Here is a 10,017-nt window from a genome sequence, read left to right as displayed (position 1 = left end):
TAGGAATAAAATTGGTTTCACTTGTGCTTTTCTGTCTTGACAAATTTGAAAATCTGCTGTGAAGAAAGTCTGTCATAGTTCACTATCACACTATGGATAAGAAGTGGATAAATAGTGGATTCAACGTAATCCGCTTTGGATGCTCTGAATGGTGCTATATGGATTTTATTATTATCTCTCCAAAATGTTTCTGAATTTGATTTAAAGAAGTGTTTGGTAACACTGCACCTGATTAAAATCTGCACTCATCACGTGGTATTAAGTTTAGTGTTGATACAGTACAATTCATTCACATGAATGAATCAACCAGGTTGTCATTTTGCATACATACAGAATTTTTGTATTATTAAAAGTATTTTTAAAAGATGTAATCTCAAGAGTCTTTGTTTATACGTGTGCTTTGATCACGAGCTTCCACCAGATTAGGGATCTGGATATCTTTTTTTGATAAGTCATAAAATAACATCAGACGAGGATCTTGCAATGATCTGAAGTTGATCCTTGTGGTACCATTCATAAATAAACAACAAAAATGACCTCTTTTTCTATAAGAATGCATCATGAAACTCGCCTCCTTATCTTTCTGTTTTTGTTTTTTTCCAGCCTGTTGCTTAACTCTTGTTTGTCCTTTTGGCTGTCTTACATATAAAGCAGTAAAGAATTTCTGTGGTGGAATTTTAATTTCACTTGTCTGTTCAGAGAGGTCAGCTCACCTCTTGTCATGCATGTGTGGGTGGATATTTATCATGATGGGTCCGTACTTAAAGGGGTTAAAGAGCTTATTTTAGCTGGCGGGCACTTAAGGGAAGTGCTGGAGGCTTTGATCACCATAGTAACCATGACATAGACTGACTCATCTCCTTGACAGACCATAATAAGCACTCATCCGAAGAAGGGACTGAAGAGGTATTAGTCACACACTCTCATTAGTGCCATTATACTGTATTTGCAAGGAAGGGTGAATGTGTGTTTGCTTTAGTTTTGGGACTGGGCTCTGAGTTATGTGATTTTACGTGTACATAAAAAGCACATGTAAGCGTCCCAGAGCAATGATTCTAATTAAGATGCAGGAATATACAAGGATGATGTTAAATGCTAACAGCCTGAACCCACTAAGCCTCTAAGTGACTCACTAAAAGTCATGTTTCAATCACGATATTATTCTCACTTACACAGGCAGGAAATTAAAATTCAAGTGACTTTGATTACTGCTTTACTGGCAGGCGCAGATTTGTTCCCTGCTATTCATTTTTCTCAGATTCCACTCAGCCTGTTATATTTTTAATTCTATTATTAGGGTTTCTTGACTTTCTTAGCCCTCTTGTAGTGTATTGTCTTGAAAAAAATTACCACACTTGCTGAAAAAGGGCTTGTATGAAGTTGTTTTTTTTCTGGATTTAGCATACACAATGATAGAGCAACATTATTAAGTAGCACATGACCTCCTAATGTATTGCTTTAGATGAGTCTCTACAAGGTTCCATTTTGGTTATCTAAACAATTTGTTTTCCACACTAACCAGAGTTTGTTATAGTGTTCTGCAGGGTCCTGAATTTGGACTACTTCCTATTCTCCCTATTCGTGGTGTATTTGGGTAATTTTAGCATATGACACATCACCATTCTTATGCCAACAACACCCAGTTCTGTTAATCAATGACACCCAACAAAAGCAATCCCTTATTTGAATTACTTACGTGTCTTAAAGGTTTGGAAAGACATAGAGATCTGGATGTTTTCTTCTTTGAATTTTAGGCTGATCTCAGGTAATATGATTTTGACCCTGTAAACCAGGAATCACTAACTCTGGTCCTTGTGGCAGATTTTAGACAAACCTGTCATTCTCAGGCTTGTGCAAAGGGCAAGTCAGATGGTTTATGAGGACAACCATCAGAACATCCTCCAGAGGAGATGATGTATATGTATATGTGTGTGTATATATATATATATATATATATATGTATATATATTTAGACATGCAGGTTAGTGGTGAACTCATATTGGTTACCATGGTAACAAGAGTGTGTGTATTTGGTTTCAAGCTCTCACCAGGATAGAAAAACATTTAATCACAGCCTGACAATCAGAGTTAACCACAGGCTGTCATGACACCCTTTCCCCACACTGATTCTATATATATATAGGGCTTATCTGACTACACTAAAAGCATTTGTTATTTACATACACATGTATACTGTGCAGCAATGTTTGAAGATAACACACTCTATTATTTATTTTTACACCCAGAGTCAATTATCCTTTATCAGTCCCTGTTGTTCACATGTAAGACAAGCGTAGTGAGAGGAGGTTAGAGTGATGAGATGTTGTAGCTAAACAATATTTTACAAGCAGTAATCCGGGTTTGGTAGATCGTTGAAAATATAAATCAGTTTTATTTAGTTTAATCTTATGGTAAAATATAAGATTATATTAAAATATTGTAGAGCGGAAGACAAACTTAAGTGTGGTGTAAGACAAAATGGGCCAAGCTGATAAATTAGTGTCTGATAATTTGAAGGAGAATTTAAATGTTTTTTGGTCACCTGAGAAGGATTTCCAGTGGTCCCTTTGTGAAGTGAGGTCAACACTCGGTGTTTGCATATGCTGGACCAGTGAGTCATTAGGTAGGTGGAATACAGCTTATTACTGTGTATAATGCTATGTAATTAAGTCACTGTAAGCTCCAGTATTATGGATTATGGTGACTTTCCTACACTTCATGTTATTTTCAAAATGGTGATTACATTGCATGCATGGTTTATTTTAAATTCTTGTAAACGTTTTTCCTGCTTGTGGCGAGCTACTGTGGAATCAAGTGGACTCTTGTTTGATTCTTAATGTAGGCTGCACAACATAGAAGACCACAAACCATGAATGAACTTCTTATTGTTTTTGTCATTGTTTTTCTGGTTAAATAATGGGCCAAAACAGTTTTGGTGGCAAATTTGTACCATGTGAGTTGGAGAATTTTATAGTTCTTTTTTTACACACATGCTTTCCTTTTTTTCTTTTTTTTCTTTTTTTACATTAATAAGATGGATTATATCCATTATATCCATTTCATCCAATGTCAGTCTAACAAAGTGGGATTTTTACCAATATTCAATGGATAAGTTTTCAGTTGGATTAACTTAAAATGTACTCATTTATTTTTTACACCTCATAGCCTTAATCTGCTGCTTTTTTGCACAGAAGCAAGCAAACAAACTCTGGTCAAGTCATATAACATTCTGAGCTTGGTATCGGAAGGGCCTGAACATCCTCGGCTAGAAAAGTCTTCCCTTTTATAACTAATACTTGATCATGACTAATTCTATGAGCTACTAATGTTTCTCCTATAACCATGTCATTTTTCTCTACTTAAATCACTACTAACTTCAAAAAGAAAAAAAGATAGAAATGGTTCATTCCAGTTTATCCATAATAAGACCTATTTGATAAAACATGGTGCACTGCTTTGTTTAGCCAAAGTCTTCATTTTCCACAGTTTTATCCGTTGTGTCTGCATCTTTGTTAACTTGGACACATAAAGCAGACCTCTTACCTCTCGTTTCTTTTCAATGTCATGCTTAAAGTCACCCTCTTAATACAAGCCCATAAATCAGTTTTCAATTTTCTTATCACAGCAAACTTTCAGGGCACTTTCACAACTTGTAACGTTCTCATTTATACTATAGAACATTAGAGGTTAAAGTCAGGTTTTGCTGCAGCTCTCTTCCACAAGATTAACTTTAATTTACTCATTTAAGAGTAAAGTATGGTGGCTGAACAGTGACTTAAAATAAGCGCAATTCTACAAAAATCTGAATATGTGTTTTTATATAATTTTATGAATATACACAAAATATTTCAGCTTAAGTAAAGAGAATTACTATCAATGCTAAATGCTAATTATGTTGCGGTCTGTTTCTTATTACAAATTTCCATTATAAATCAGATAAACCTGATGTGTTGCACATGGTGACCACCTCACTAGAGACACTCAAGGGAAATATTGATAAAGTCGTGAATCTTGATTAAATTCATCGACTCAGCAGTGCATATGCATGTGAACATGGTACATATAGGTTGTCATTGCCCACAAAACTTGCTTTGTGTATTTTGTATCTTGCTTTTTTTTTCAACGTCTCTGACCCTTTGCTTCTTTCCCTCTCAGTCTTTTGATCTAGTTGAGTAGGGGATCATTTACAACAATTTGGCAGTTTCATATTGTGGAGCAATTTCTGTGCTGAAAGGGGAAGAAAACCAAAACCCAGAGAGTGTGGAAATGGGTGACAGAGGAGCTTGAAAGAGGGTGAAGTGGGACAATTTGGGCAAGATGATGAGAGTTGCTGAAAGGTGACCCGGTAATTTTATTGTCTTGGCCTGTATGCTTTCAGTTAAATGAATGAAATGTTTCGGGGGCTGTCTGGCTGATTCATAGCAGAGCCTTGTCACTGTTATACTGGTTACCTTTTGACACTAAAGTAGTAAATAGCACAGATTTGAGCAGCCTCCACTAAGTGGGTGCAGCACTTCGGGCCAGATACTGACTTACTACTCAGTTTGGGTATTGTGGGCAACAAAACTGGGAGTTTACACCAAAACATCACGGTGTAAGAAATCTGTTTTTCCGCAGCATATGCCTCATTTTGTTCCATTTTTTTTTCATGTGAGAAAATGAAGGACTATGTGAAAATCTGGATTTTTAAGGTGCACACTGAATAATTTTATGAATAAAATCACAGTGGGCACCAGCAAAAACTGAATCCTCTCCCAGGAGGAGAAACTGCTCATGAACATTGAAAGCTTCAGACACAGAAACGGCACGTTCTCTTCTGAGCTCACTAGAGCCACTTTTGGCATGACGGAAATAAAGGACCAAAGCTGAATTAGTGGTAATACATCGTGAAAATGATGTTGTTTGACCTCTGACACCCATTTGTGGAAAACTGTCTAATTTGGGACTTTTAGATGATCCAGTGTGTGAACATAATACTTTTTAGCTGTGTTAAAACATTAAATGATCAGATGGTCACGTTTCATAATGACAAAACTTCTATGACTTCTCTGCATGCTACTTTTTACCACAGAGCTGAAGATTTATATTGAGATTTTGCAACAATTTTATATAATGAAACATAAAAAGACAAGAAGCTCAAAGATAAGTTTTTTTTAATAACAATAATGATTAAAAGGTACTTTGTTGTACACTTACACAATGATTATTAATGGTGAAATAAAAACAAGAAAAAGAAAGATTTTTTAACATCCTTCCCCCTCTCGCCACCCACACACGTACACACACACACACACACACACACACAAACATAATATATCCTATTTCTTCCCCTCCACTGCTCCATGGTGGTCACACTGTAAGAAAAATAAAAAAACAAAAAGAAAAACAACCACATCATCATGATGTAGAGCTTTAAGTTAAAGTTGAAAGGTTTTTTTTTTTTAACTTTTTTTAAACTTTAAGTTGACTACTTCTTGCTGCCAAGCAGGTGGATTTTGAACTGCAATGAATCAAATTACAATGACTTAAGAATCCACTGTTAATGCCAAAATACTGTGGCAGCAAACCGGAGGGAATGTGACCCAGAAAAGACGGAATCCATTTGTTCTCATAACCAACACACCTTAAAGTTGCCTCATGCGTGACAAACTTCCTTTTGTACAGGCTTCTGGAGGCTTGTGCGCCTGTGCTTCCTGTCCTCCACTTTGTTGTTGTTCACCAACTCTTCCCACTTATGACACCAGGGAGAAAGGTACAGATGAGATGCAAGGGCAGAGGAAGCACAGCATTGCCAGATGACAATAATATATGCACTCTGCAAACACTGATTCCCTTTGATGAGCAAACTGTATGCCAAAAGCTGTGTCAAATTCAACGAAGAAATTTTCTTAGTCTTCAATCAGACAATGTTACATATTTTTAATTATCCAAATATCAGACTGAAATTATTATAGGACGTCAATGTGAACCTTTCTAAAGACAATACTTTCCCTGCTCCTTCCCTTTTTTTTTTTAGCAGCCACAGAACTCAACTCAGAGAAATTCCTTCATGACAGTCATCCTGAGCCAGTTTGAAAGATAGGATAAACATTATTTAAGGAAGATGAGCAGAACTGTTTCTGCCAAAACCTCCAAAAAGCCTGTGAACAAGGCTCCAAAGTCAAAAACACTCAATGTGAAATCCTGGTGCACACACCCGTTTGCTTTTTCTGACTGTAAACACACATGTCGACAGTATAATAATACTAATCCCTGTTACAATCAAACCGCCTCTTAAAAAGCCACCTAAAAATATTTTTTGAAAACAGCTAGAGTCATGTATTCTTATATTTGACACTTTTCAAAGCTTGGAGAAGTTTAACTAAAATAAACATACAAAATATCTTCCTGCACATCAGTGTAAATAACATCAAATTATTTTCTACAATTTATGAACATGAGGGAAAAATCTAAACAAATTTTAATGAAAATTTACATGAAATGAAAATTTACATGAAAATGAATTCACTTAACAATCCAATGTGCTTGTGGGAGGATTTCATTTAGAAAATAATCAGTTTAAGCCAACATTTCACAGATTTAAGATATTGGCACAGTTACACAGCTTAATAAAGATCATTGGAAGTTTTCAAGACAGAAATCTTATTAAATTTCAATTAAGTTTAATCAAAATCTCACTCAGTGTTTATCCATCCTATCTAAAAATAAAACACAGTAGCACTTAAAAATTCTGAGAGAAAGTTGGCACTGAGTGGAGGAGCTTACGATGAACACAAGTAAATCTGGAGAAAAGCTGTATCAGTGTTTAAAAATATCTCTAAGTGAGTACAGACAAAAATATCGACTTTAATTCAACACACTCAGTACAGTACGCTTTCCACTTCTCTATCGTTACATTGTTACATGTTACATGTTACATATGGTAACCGATCATCATTTCCTTTTATCAAATTGAAGCCCAACGTGGTTCCTCCAATTAGCTCGGCTCAGTTAAGGCTCTGATGATAAATCCAGGCTGTAAAGAGATTAGGACCCAACACACAGCCTTAATTTATATGTAGATGAGCTGGCTTTGTCAAGAGCTATAGGAATTTGTTTATTGACTTAGGTCATGCGCTTCAGAAAAACTTAACAAACCTGTATTTCCTTACAAATTTGGAAAATTAAACAACGGCAGAAGTATGCAATTAAATGATGGTCATGATCATCTGAAATGAGTAGTAAGAATGTAAACATCTCTTCTATAGACAACATCCGTTTCATTAACATCGGGAACACTCAACTGTCAAATACCTCCATTGAAAACAGACTCTCATCAGGAATATTAATGAGGATTTTGCTTATCTTTGTGTCTGCAGCAGTAATCCAAATGAGATGATCTGCACACACACACACACACACACACACTGGTGTTTCTTAGATATATTCAGGATACTTCTAACATCTTGGTAAAGTTTCATTTTTAACAGAAAATGATTGAAAATGACACAATTTGCTATTATAAAAAACATGGAAAATATGATTTAAAAAAACAAAACAATAAAGACCTGGTAAACAATTCCTCTTACTTTCTTACATATCCTGTAACTTTATAAATAATTTCCCCTCTTATTTGTTATCACTATAATATACAGTCTCTCATCTTTTCTATATCCTCTCTCCTATGCAACACATAAGCCATACTTATAAGAAACTCTACTGGCTGAGGGAACAATCGCACATTAAAACACACATGCTCCTTACACTGTTATAAAAACAACATTCAAATCTGCATCTTAAGACAAACATACAAAAATACTGTTGATGATTTTTAAGATGTCTAGTTGTCATCCTCAAGGCCTTAGGTTTAGTTAGAAGGTTAGGTTTAGTTTCTGACCACAGCAAAAATTGATTCATCTAACGTCCCCCCCAAAGATGACAACATTCTGGACACTGATATTCATCTTCAGGTGGTTTGTACAGCACAGTTTAGAGTCTCAATGCCTTTAGAAATGCTCATTTTATTAATACTAGGTAATGTAGGGTTCTTTCTCAAGACCAGCTTAGTGATCAGTTTCAGCTCCTCTTCCTGTTCAGAGCATTTGTTTGTTTTGGTTTATAATTGTTTGTAATTTACTACTTAATAGGACTTAATAAATGCCTACCTTGAAATATTTTCATCTGCTGAGCAAATAAAATATTTTTGAGGTTCACTCATTTAATTAAGAATAATAATTAAACAATGCCATTTGCCAAAGTAAACTCACAAAGATTGTTTTATTATACATATCTGATAGAGCGCCCAGAACAAGCTTTACCAGGTCTGTTGTGACAGTGTACTTAACCATTCTGAAAACCAATATGGTGATTACGCGTTAAACGAAGTACTTGTCTTATGCTGCCTTGTGTTTCAGACAAAGATGGTCAAGTAGTGTGTTATTTTCAGTACAACTGGCAAATGAATATTTAGCGAACTCTACTCCAAAAACTTGCTAATTAGTTTAACCTGCATTAATATATCAATTTTTTACTTTTTGGAAAGTGATGTACTGCCTGAGCTTCCAAGATGCTCATCTAGTCATATTGTTAGAAACTTATTTTCACAATGGGGATAAGAAAAAAACAGTAAGAACTGCAACTAGAAAGGCTTACAATGCCACGACATGGAAAGCATAACACACAAGGCAGCTTGATATGATTTAATGTATCTTATTAAATAAAGACAGAAAACTCGGTGCGGCAATAAAAAAAGATTTTTGTCTTCATTATGTAACTGATATCCTGCAGCTGTGAAATAAATGTGGTTAATGTGCCCCTCCACAGATTCTCAGACCTGATAAAAAGCTTAATGTCATGCTCTGGCAGCACTTCAGTGGGATTTCTATACCATAACCAAAGCCTCTGTGGCTACTATAAATGATGAATTAGACCTGATGCAAGATCACCATCAAATGACTCAGATTAAGGGTCTACAGATCCAACTTGATAACCAGAGGACTGGTTCCAAATGTTATTATGAAATATATAAATTCATGATGGTGTCTTTTTCCATGCAATAAGCAAATGAGCATATCCGGTTGAAAGTATGGTAAAGCACAAGGGATTATCAATCCAATTTGTTAGAGTGTATTTATGAAAATAAGTCGGATAAGAGCGTTTTGAGAGGAAATCATCACTGTCACAATAACAAAGCTTTTCGTAGGTCTGCGGGTAAAATATGCTTCCTGTACCATGACTGCAGCTGGCCATTTTCACAAAGGGATGATTACTTTGTGTTCGTCATGAGATGTTCGGTATAAAGTTCACCTGCTGTAAAAATCCCACAACAGCTAAAGAGATTTGAATAATCTAATTTTGCCAAAACGCTGGATTAGCAAACAAAGGATACTTTTCAAATCCCTGTGATTTGATGAATTTATGTTAAGCTTGCTGTTTAGTACATTAATCTCTAACTTTTAATGCCTTCTTTCAATACAAATAGTGCACTCTTGAGGTTCTTTGACATGACATTACCATCCTACATGACTGATATCAAACAGCCATTAAGGACATACAAGCTTTAAGAGATTAAAATAGATCTTGATGTTTTTTGATGAGGCAGCACATCACTGTCAAGCTTCAGCCAAGAAGCGGTTATATGCACCCGAAGTGCTGAAGCGAGCGTTTTGTTCGTCCCTCAGCACATTGTGAGTGCTGTCAGCTACAGCAGCACATAAACCAGCTCCTCCACTGCAACATCTCAACAACGCAGGTGAGTTTTTGACAGCAGCTCACAGATTATTAGAGCTGAGTGAGTGGACGCGGCACCACCAACTTCATTGCACACAGTTTATCTCCTCAACTGTTTCACTGCGGCCGAGTTATCGGTAAATTGGACTCTTGAGTTCAGAGACTGAACCTGGAATGCACAGTGAAAAAGGGGGTAAAAATGGAGCCACGTCCCAAAGTGAAAAGATATCGCTTCAGATATAAGAAATTACAGTCTTCTTTCGTACTAAGTATACAATGTGCACATCTTGGGTTTCTTAAATCATTAAT

The sequence above is a fragment of the Telmatherina bonti genome, assembly GCF_933228915.1.
Source record: "Telmatherina bonti genome assembly, chromosome: 9".
NCBI lineage: Eukaryota > Metazoa > Chordata > Actinopteri > Atheriniformes > Telmatherinidae > Telmatherina > Telmatherina bonti.
This window is presented reverse-complemented; position numbering follows the sequence as displayed.